Raw genomic sequence first — 8,977 nt, 5'->3', positions numbered from 1 at the left:
TCTAATCTGAAGGCTTGGAATTTAGGCACTATGGTGTTTTGCAGGGACTTCAGATTTTGATGCACGATGAAGAAGCGACCATTGGATGATGAGATGGATCCAATCTAACGGCTGAGAATGGAGGCGGGTATGGATATAGAAAATGGGTTTGGGTAAGGGTTTTGGGCCTTGGGGATGCCAAGCCCATATCTTCTTTAAGAACAATTCTTCCTTCTTGAGCCCATTCCTAGCTTTTTGGTCTTGTGTGCACCATTCTTTGCGGCTTCCTTGCGTAATTTCTTCCGGATTTTCACTACTCTTCAGCTCTTTTCTGCTCCGCAAGTCATCCAGACTTTATTTATTACCTAAAAATGCAAAATTAAGTAAGAAAAATATTTATTCTTGAAAACAATGAAAATACAGAATATGGGATAAAATGTAGAATTACTGCACAAAAGATGAGTTAAATGCCAACAAAAAGGGATAAATATATACAATATTAGGCACTCATCACCTACATAGCTAAGTCTCGGACTAGGATAGGAAAAGTGTAGTTAAGCTCAAGGACTTCATGGCGATTCATCATACAACGACGAAGATCTATCCAAGGAAACGTGGAACTTCATCAACAAAAAGGTATGTGGAGACTTGAACTTATCTATCACTCAAAAGTCTATCTATTCTATATCCTATTTCTTATGAGACAAAAGTCGTATGCTATATATAGTAGATCATACACACTTGACATTTTGAGCTGAGCATTCATTGCTTATCTTTTATCTCGAAATCGTGTGTTGGTAAAGCGTTTCGCTTTAATCAGGTTTATCTTCACCAAGTGACGAAAGTCATGAAAAGTTTCAATCACTTTGAGAATTGCTCTGACATGAATCGGTCTGTGAATAACGGCTACATAGTGTCCTCTGAGAATGTCTCAATGATTGAAATGAGAGATAAGATTACATAACCATGTATTCCTTGAACCGAAGTTTTCGAACTTTATTGATCAAGAGAAATCGGGAGGATTGTGGAATTGGCTTGCCAAGTCCGCGAACTATCGGAAGTTCTCAACCGAGAATTTCTGCTGGATTTTCCAAAACTCGTTTGTGTGCTTAGTCCACGAACTCAGTCCGTGAACTGGCGGAAGTTCTCGAACCGAGAATTTTTGCTGAGTTTGGAAAAATCAACCGATTAACTAAAGTCCGCGAACTTGTTTGTGAACTTAAGAGGTTATGATCTAAAGATGTGCTCTGAACAAGAAACATTAAATTAATAAGGAATGCTTTATGCAAACCGTGGCTATAATGTTCATGAGCCGATTCAATCGAATCAAATCATCTTTGTTTCAATTGTGTCTTGTGTAGTTACATAAGATCTCATAGAAATTGAACAACTCTCTAACTAGTTCATTTGAGTTAATTGAACTAATTATGGTGAAGAAGAACAAGGTTAATATGAAATGCTCATATGGTTGACCTTTTGGGTTACTATGTTGAACCAACAGAAGCGTACACGTTTGGGCATGATTTGCACGAACCCAGTAAACGTTTACCCAAGTGTGTGTGACAAGCTAAGTTTTCGATATAACGGTTGAGAAATATTAGCTTGAATCTAAATCAGGTTTTCATCTAACGGTGAATAAGGATTGCTTTGTACCCAAGGAAAAACCCTGATTTGAAGGCTATATAAAGGAGACATCTAGCATTGAGCAACCCTAATCCCCACACGTCTGTGTGCTACTAGTGCGCTCGCTAGAGTCGATCTCCATTAACCTTTGATTTTCTTCTCTAAAATCAGGTTAACGACTTAAAGACTTCATTGGGATTGTGGAGCCAGACCGATACTACTTTTATCGTAGTTGTGTGATCTAATCTTGCATCTTCTATCGTATGAGTACAATCAATTGATTGTCTTGAGATCGTGAGAGTTCTCCGATAGGAAAGATAAAGAAGTCGCAAACATCTTCGCCTCACTGTTTGTGATTCCTCGACAATTCGCTTGTGTAATCAGGAAGGATTGTACAGAGGTGATTGATTAATCTAGGCTGTTCTTCGGGAATATAAGACCGGATTATCAATTGGTTCCTGTTCACCTTGACTTTATATCTTAAGACGGAAAAAAACCTAGGGTTTATCTGTGGGAGACAGATTTATCCTTTGATAGACTTTTCTGTGTGAGACAGATCTGCTTATTATCAAGTCTGTGATTTTGGGTTACATCAACTCTTGGTTGCGTGGGTGAGATCAGCTAAGAGAATCAAGTGCGCAGTATCCTGCTGGGATCAGAGGCGTAGAAGTATAACTGTACCTTGTATCAGTGGGAGATTGATAGGGGTTCAACTATAGTCCAGTCTGAAGTTAGCTTGGAGTAGGCTAGTGTCTGTAGCGGCTTCATACAGTGTGTATTCAATATGGACTAGGTCCCGAGGTTTTTCTGCATTTGCGGTTTCCTCGTTAACAAAGTTTCTGGTGTCTGTGTTATTTCTTTTCCTCGTTATATTTTATATAATTGAAATAATACAGGTTGTGCGTTCGTGATCATCAATTGGAAATCCAACCTTTGGTTGTTGATTGATATTGATTGATCCTTGGACATTGGTATTTGGTACCGTCCAAGTTATCTCTCTTTGTTAAAGACTCGCAGGTGTCTATTTTCTCGAGTAAAGATCAAATCGAGAGATTGAGGTAATAACTCCTTGAGATACTTTTTATCTAGATTGAGTCTGACTGTCTAGTTGATTCTCTAGCAAAGTATTTCGGAGTTAGTCCATACAGATTGCTAAGCGAAATATTGGGTGGTGTTGTTAGACTCCCGCTTTTTCAACTGCACAACTCAACCATCAACTGCACATAATCCATCTATCGGTGCCAGCTGCATGCAAGTACATCCCCCATCAACAAATATTTCAGCCATTAAGAACCCATTCTAATCATCACCAACACTGCAGTTCACTTCTGGCAACTGTCATCAACAACCACCAACACCACCTAACTTCACTTTTATTGTTGCATAATGATTCAGAGGTAATGGAACAAAAAGAAACAAAACCCTCTTTAATAAGAATTCGAGCTGCTGCTGCTCAACAAGGGATGGGACTCGACATAGAACTGAATATGCTTGATATTTCTTTTACATTCCACCGACAAAATGTGGTGATTAAGTAGACACGTCCCACTATTTCCTCCAGTGGATCACACGTACTCTTCTTCTTTTAGCCTTACGTGAGATTCACCTGCTAGCTTGTAAGCCTTGAACTACGGCATGGGTGCTTTTAGTCGCAAACGCCCATTTCGCTTCATATTTCGCCATTTATTTTCGGACGATTGGTTTTGCTTGTACTTTCTATAAAAGCACTAAAATTGTGTCATTAGCCAAAATATCGAGTCCTAACTAATATAAATATGGGTATAAAATGTAGCACTTGCGTGCTTATCAACACCCCCACACTTATATTTTGCTAGTCCTCGAACAAAACAGAAGAAGACCCGCTACACAGCTGGTCATGACAAATACCATAACAAGAACCGCTACACAGCTGGTCATAACCCTAAATATCATAACAATCATATATTATTATTTTTTAGACCCGCTACACAGCTGGTCATAATATGCAATTTTTTTTATTTTAAAAAAAAAAAAGCCTAACGAAAATGCCACTCCCCCGCACTTAAACATTACATTGTCCTCACTGTAATTGAGTCATCCAACGTAAAAATTAAGATGGGAAATTCAAGCAAACAAATAAAAGATAGAGGAAAGAAAACAAATCTGATGGTTGACTCCCATGAAGCATAATCTTTGTATCCATGTTTGCGCACATAAAGAACCTCAAACAAGGTGAGGTTTCTCCAAAGTAAGCAGAAAAGCATATATATAAAGTCTGAAAAGTTGGGTATCAATCCAACAAATCAAGTCAGCTGCAAATATGAACCTGCAAACACTATAAACCTCAAAACAAACGTGTAAATCCATTCTCAATAGAAAGCAATCCTTAGGCAAGATAAGCATATCAAGGAAAACAAACATATTAGTTCCTATTTCGGAAACACGCTCTAAATCAACTGAAATACGTTAGGTCGACACATTATCTTCACTAGAAATCATAGGAATCAATGCATTGGCAACGTAAAAAGGCACAAAATCATCCAACTCGGCACAATGGTTTAAACATGCATCTAGTGATTTATCAGTAACTCTTAAGTCTGGTTCTAAGTCTGTGGAAATAACTTTTGTTGGTGAGTTACCTTGATTAACTATTGGAAGCCGCAATGCATTGACAATATCAATAAGCATCGGGTCATCCGAATAAGCAAAGTGTGCTAAACAAACAGATAAAGGATCAAAATCATCGGTACAAGTTATCTGACCAATATCAATATGTTCAACATTCACATCTGCATTCATAAAATCCACAAGATGGATTAGCGAAGGAGGAGCTTAATGGTATAACAATATCATGAATCGACTCATCATTATTTGCAACTAAAAATCTCACTATTCGAATGACTAAAAGGTATCTCATGATGAACGTCTGCTGTCTCAAAGTCGTAAGACTCAACAATAGTATCTTCTGTATAAAGAGATTCCTCTAAATCATCATCTGCATATAACTCTTGGCATGGTAGAACTCTTAACCTTTGGTCCAAACTAAGCGGTGTATGTTTGTAATACTTCTCATATATCGTTCTAGGTGATTTTTCGCTTACCATATGTGGAGCAAGAACTTCCTTATGCCGTGACCTATTCATATACTCACCAAGCGTCATCTCAGATGACGTCTCCTGATATTGTGAACTTTGACGCATATATTCTCCAAGCGTCATCTTAGATGACGTCTCCTGAGAAGGAGTCATCATCCTCAAAAAGTACCTGAAATAAAATTCTAAAACAGAAAACAAGCCAAAAGGAAAAAGAAATACTAAAAAAAATGTTGTACAAAAAATAAAATAAAACCTAACTATATACAAAATCAGAAATACTAATTACAATATTCCACATCCGCTCCCCGGCAGCGACGCCAAAAATTGATAGGCTATCCGGATTTCCTATATACGGTAACCGCAATCGCACGTTGTCTAACTAGTAGACAGAGGCAAGTACGGGTTGAACCCACAGGGAGCGGTGGAAAATACGTAACCAATATCTCTAATCGACTAACCAAAAATAATGTTTTTTGGATTTTTGAATTATAAAAACAAAGAAATAAAACTTAACTAATAGAATGAATTCAAAGGGAAAGACGGTAATTAGGGTTTGTAGTATCCACCACTATTTATATTCAATTACTGAAATGAAACATGAATCATGAATATTTAATTATCCTTCGTTCTATCGACATCACCTATTATAAGTATTAGAATCGCAAATATCACTGGGGCACCCTAAGCATGGCACATCAAAAGACTAAACCAAAGCATGGACCATCAAATTGCGTTAGCGAGAAAATTATACGAAACTAAATTTAGGTTCACAAATAATACCTGGCTATTCTAAGTATACCCCATCAAAGGATTTAACCCAAGCATGAAATATCAAATAAGTAGACACATATATTTGTTGTCCTGACAATTATGCACAAAGGTTATACAAAACCGGTGAAGCAAAAACTGATTTCATCAATAAATTGACAAATATAAAATCATGGAATTAATTTATTCAAATCAAAATAGCCTCAAAACCATATATATTTCTAATCAAAATGGTCTATTGCTCAAGAGTGGTTTCAACACAAACCCTAGTTATAAAGTTCTAGCAAGACATGATTATAGGTTTCTCAAAACCCATCGAAAATAATAACAAAAGAGAAAAGATTAAACCAATGTTGTCCTCGTCTTCTATTGTTCTTATGCTCTCAAAACGCCTTTGCGGCGCACCAATGCTTCTGTAGAAAACTGCCTCTTCTCTGGTTTCGGCTCTCAGCCGCCTGTTGTCGGAACTCCAAACCGGCCTCCCTTCTTTATCTCTCCGTCTCCTCTCATATAGTGCTGTCACAAGTCAGAATAGGACCTAGCAGAGTAATTTCTTAAGGCCCAGTCCATCGAGACCCATATTCTGTATCCAGATCATTACTAAAAAGTCCGGCCAACTGCATGTTTTTGTATGTCCAGCTCCTAACTGATAAGCGTGTAAGTACTCCATTTTGTACTGTTCGAGTTTTTTGTATAATGCCTTACCCTCTTTTGAGAGATAATGGCCATATATATTATTATTATTTTGGTCAATTAAGGAGAATATCCTGTGACCGAAAATAAGGTAGAGTATCTTCTATTACACCCCCTTAGTCTGAGCGGGAGAGGAACAAACGCTAAGACTAGAACGAAAATTAATAAACAATTGTCTTGGAAGACCCTTGGTGAAGATATCAGCGTATTGATGTTCGGAAGGGATGTGCAAGACACGAATATCACCAATACGAACCCGTTCACGAACAAAATGAATGTCAATCTCCACATGTTTTGTGTGTTGATGTTGGACCGGATCACCAGACATGTAGACAACACTCACATTGTCACAATATACCAGAGTGGCCCGTTGTAATGGCATATGTAACTCAAGAAATAAATTCCGGAGCCAGGTCGTTTCAGCCACATCATTAGCGACACCCCTGTATTCTGCTTCAGCGCTGGAGCGAGACACCGTTGCTTGACGTTTGGAAGACCAAGAGACAAGATTGTCTCCAAGAAAAATGCAGTAACCATATGTTGATCGGCGTGAGTCAGGACAGCCCGCCCAATCAACATCAGAATAGGCGGTGAGGCCAGAGATATTCGAAACCGAGAGAGACAAACCATGATCAATAGTGCCCTGTAGGTATCGAATAATGCGCTTAATGGCTTGCATGTATGGCTCCCGAGGGTCATGCATAAATAAACATACCTGCTGAACCGCATAAGATATATCCGGTCGAGTGAAAGTGAGGTATTATAACGCTCCGGCCAGACTACGGTATAAAGTAGGATCCGAAAGTGCTGGTCCAGAAGTAGCAATGAGCTTAGAGTGCGTGTCAACCGGAGTTGCTACTGGTTTGCAGTTCGTCATGGATGCACGAGCAATGATGTCCTTTGTGTAGAGTGACTGAGATAAAAACAACCCTGAGGAAGAACGAGAAGCAGTAATACCCAAAAAATGATGTAACGGGCCAAGATCAGTCATAGAAAATTCCAGTTTCATCAGGTCGATACAGCGGGCTAGGAGAGCATCAGTAGAGGCAGTGAGTATGATATCATCAACATATAGTAATAAGTACGCAGTTTCCCGGCCGGACCGGTAAATAAAGAGAGATGGATCACAAACACTACCCCGAAAACCACAACCTGTGATGAAAGTCGCAAACCTCTGGAACCATGCCCGAGGCACCTGTTTGAGACCATAAAGAGAACGACGAAGACGACAAACATAATCAGGTCGAGCAGGGTCAACAAATCCCGGAGGTTGATGCATATAAACTGTCTCAGACAAGTCCCCATGTAGGAAAGCATTCTTAACGTCCAATTGGTGAATCGACCAAGATTTTGATGTGGCAATGCTGACAACGGTACGAATGGTGGCAGGCTTAACAACCGGAATGAAAGTCTCAAAACAATCAACCCCAACCTGTTGAGATTTACCATTGGCAACAAGACTGGCTTTGTATCGCTGCAATGTACCATCTGCATTAAACTTGTGACGAAATAACCACATGGAACGAATAACATGAGATCCAATAGGTCGTGGTACTAGATCCCAAGTGTTAGTTTTTAACATAGCAATAAACTCATCTAGCATGGCCTTGGTCCAGTTGGGATCCCTAAGAGCATAAAGGTGAGATTTTGGCAAATTGGAGATGTGCTGTTGTGTCTGAACATTGAGATTCAATCTGTGAATGGGACGGAAGATTCCACGATATGCACGAGTGACATGACGAGAGGAGTTGGCTGAAGTGCCAGGCTGAGCAGAAGAGGAAGGCGTGACCGCCTGGATAGTGCAGTCAGGCGCTGAAGTGGTGCAGTCAGGCGCTGTTGCAGGTGTTGAAGAGGTGCAGTCAGGCGCTGATGCAGGTGCTGAAGTGTTGCTGTCAGGAGCTGTGGGAGCTGACTGCTGCTGTGGGGGAATGTGGAGGTGAGGTGCTGTAGTGGAACGACGATGAGGAGGTGTGTAGGGATGTATTGCAGGAGACGGAGTATGTGCAGTGGCGGAAGATGGTGGAGCAACGTATGGGCGCTGCTGTGCAGTAGAGGAAGGAACTGACGTAGCAGAGGAAGGAACTGACGTAGCAGCGGAAGGAGGCTGGACAGTAGGTTTAGGAGATGTTGGGTAACAGAAACGAAAGGGAAGGAGAGTGGAAGATGGTGTAGAGGGAGAGTCTTGACAGTTTGATGAAGTAGAGACAGTGTTCTTGAATGGAAACACGTTTTCATCAAAGGTCACATGACGAGACAAGATGATTTTGTTAGTGGCTAAGTCGAGACATCGATAACCACGGTGATGAGTTGGAAAACCAAGAAAAACACACTTAGTGGAACGAGGAGAAAGCTTATGAGTAGTGGTAGCGGAAAGATTGGGGTAGCAAAGACAACCAAAAGTACGAATATGAGAGTAGGTTGGTTGACGTTGATAGAGAATGGACACCGGAGAAGAGAAATTTAGGATTTTGGAAGGAAGAATGTTGTGGAGGTAGACGACCATGTGTAAGGAGTCGTCCCAATATTTGGGAGGGATAGATGCATGAGACATAAGCGTGCGAGTGATGTCATTGACACGACGAATCATTCGCTCAGCTTTGCCGTTTTGAGAGGAGGTATGAGGGCATGAGAAACGGAAAACTAACCCATGTTTGTGAGCAAATTCATGAAACGATGAGTTGTCGAATTCACGACCCATGTCACATTGAAAAGATTTGATTTCACGTTCAAACTGAGTTTTAACGAAGGAACGAAATTCCAAGAACTTGGTATAAACTTGGGATTTTAATTTGAGAGGAAAGATCCATAGATAATTTGTGAAGTCATCTAACAATATAAGA

Source organism: Papaver somniferum, chromosome 6 (genome assembly GCF_003573695.1).
Source record: "Papaver somniferum cultivar HN1 chromosome 6, ASM357369v1, whole genome shotgun sequence".
NCBI lineage: Eukaryota > Viridiplantae > Streptophyta > Magnoliopsida > Ranunculales > Papaveraceae > Papaver > Papaver somniferum.
The sequence above is the reverse complement of the archived record's forward strand: the minus strand, read 5'-3'. Positions refer to the sequence as shown.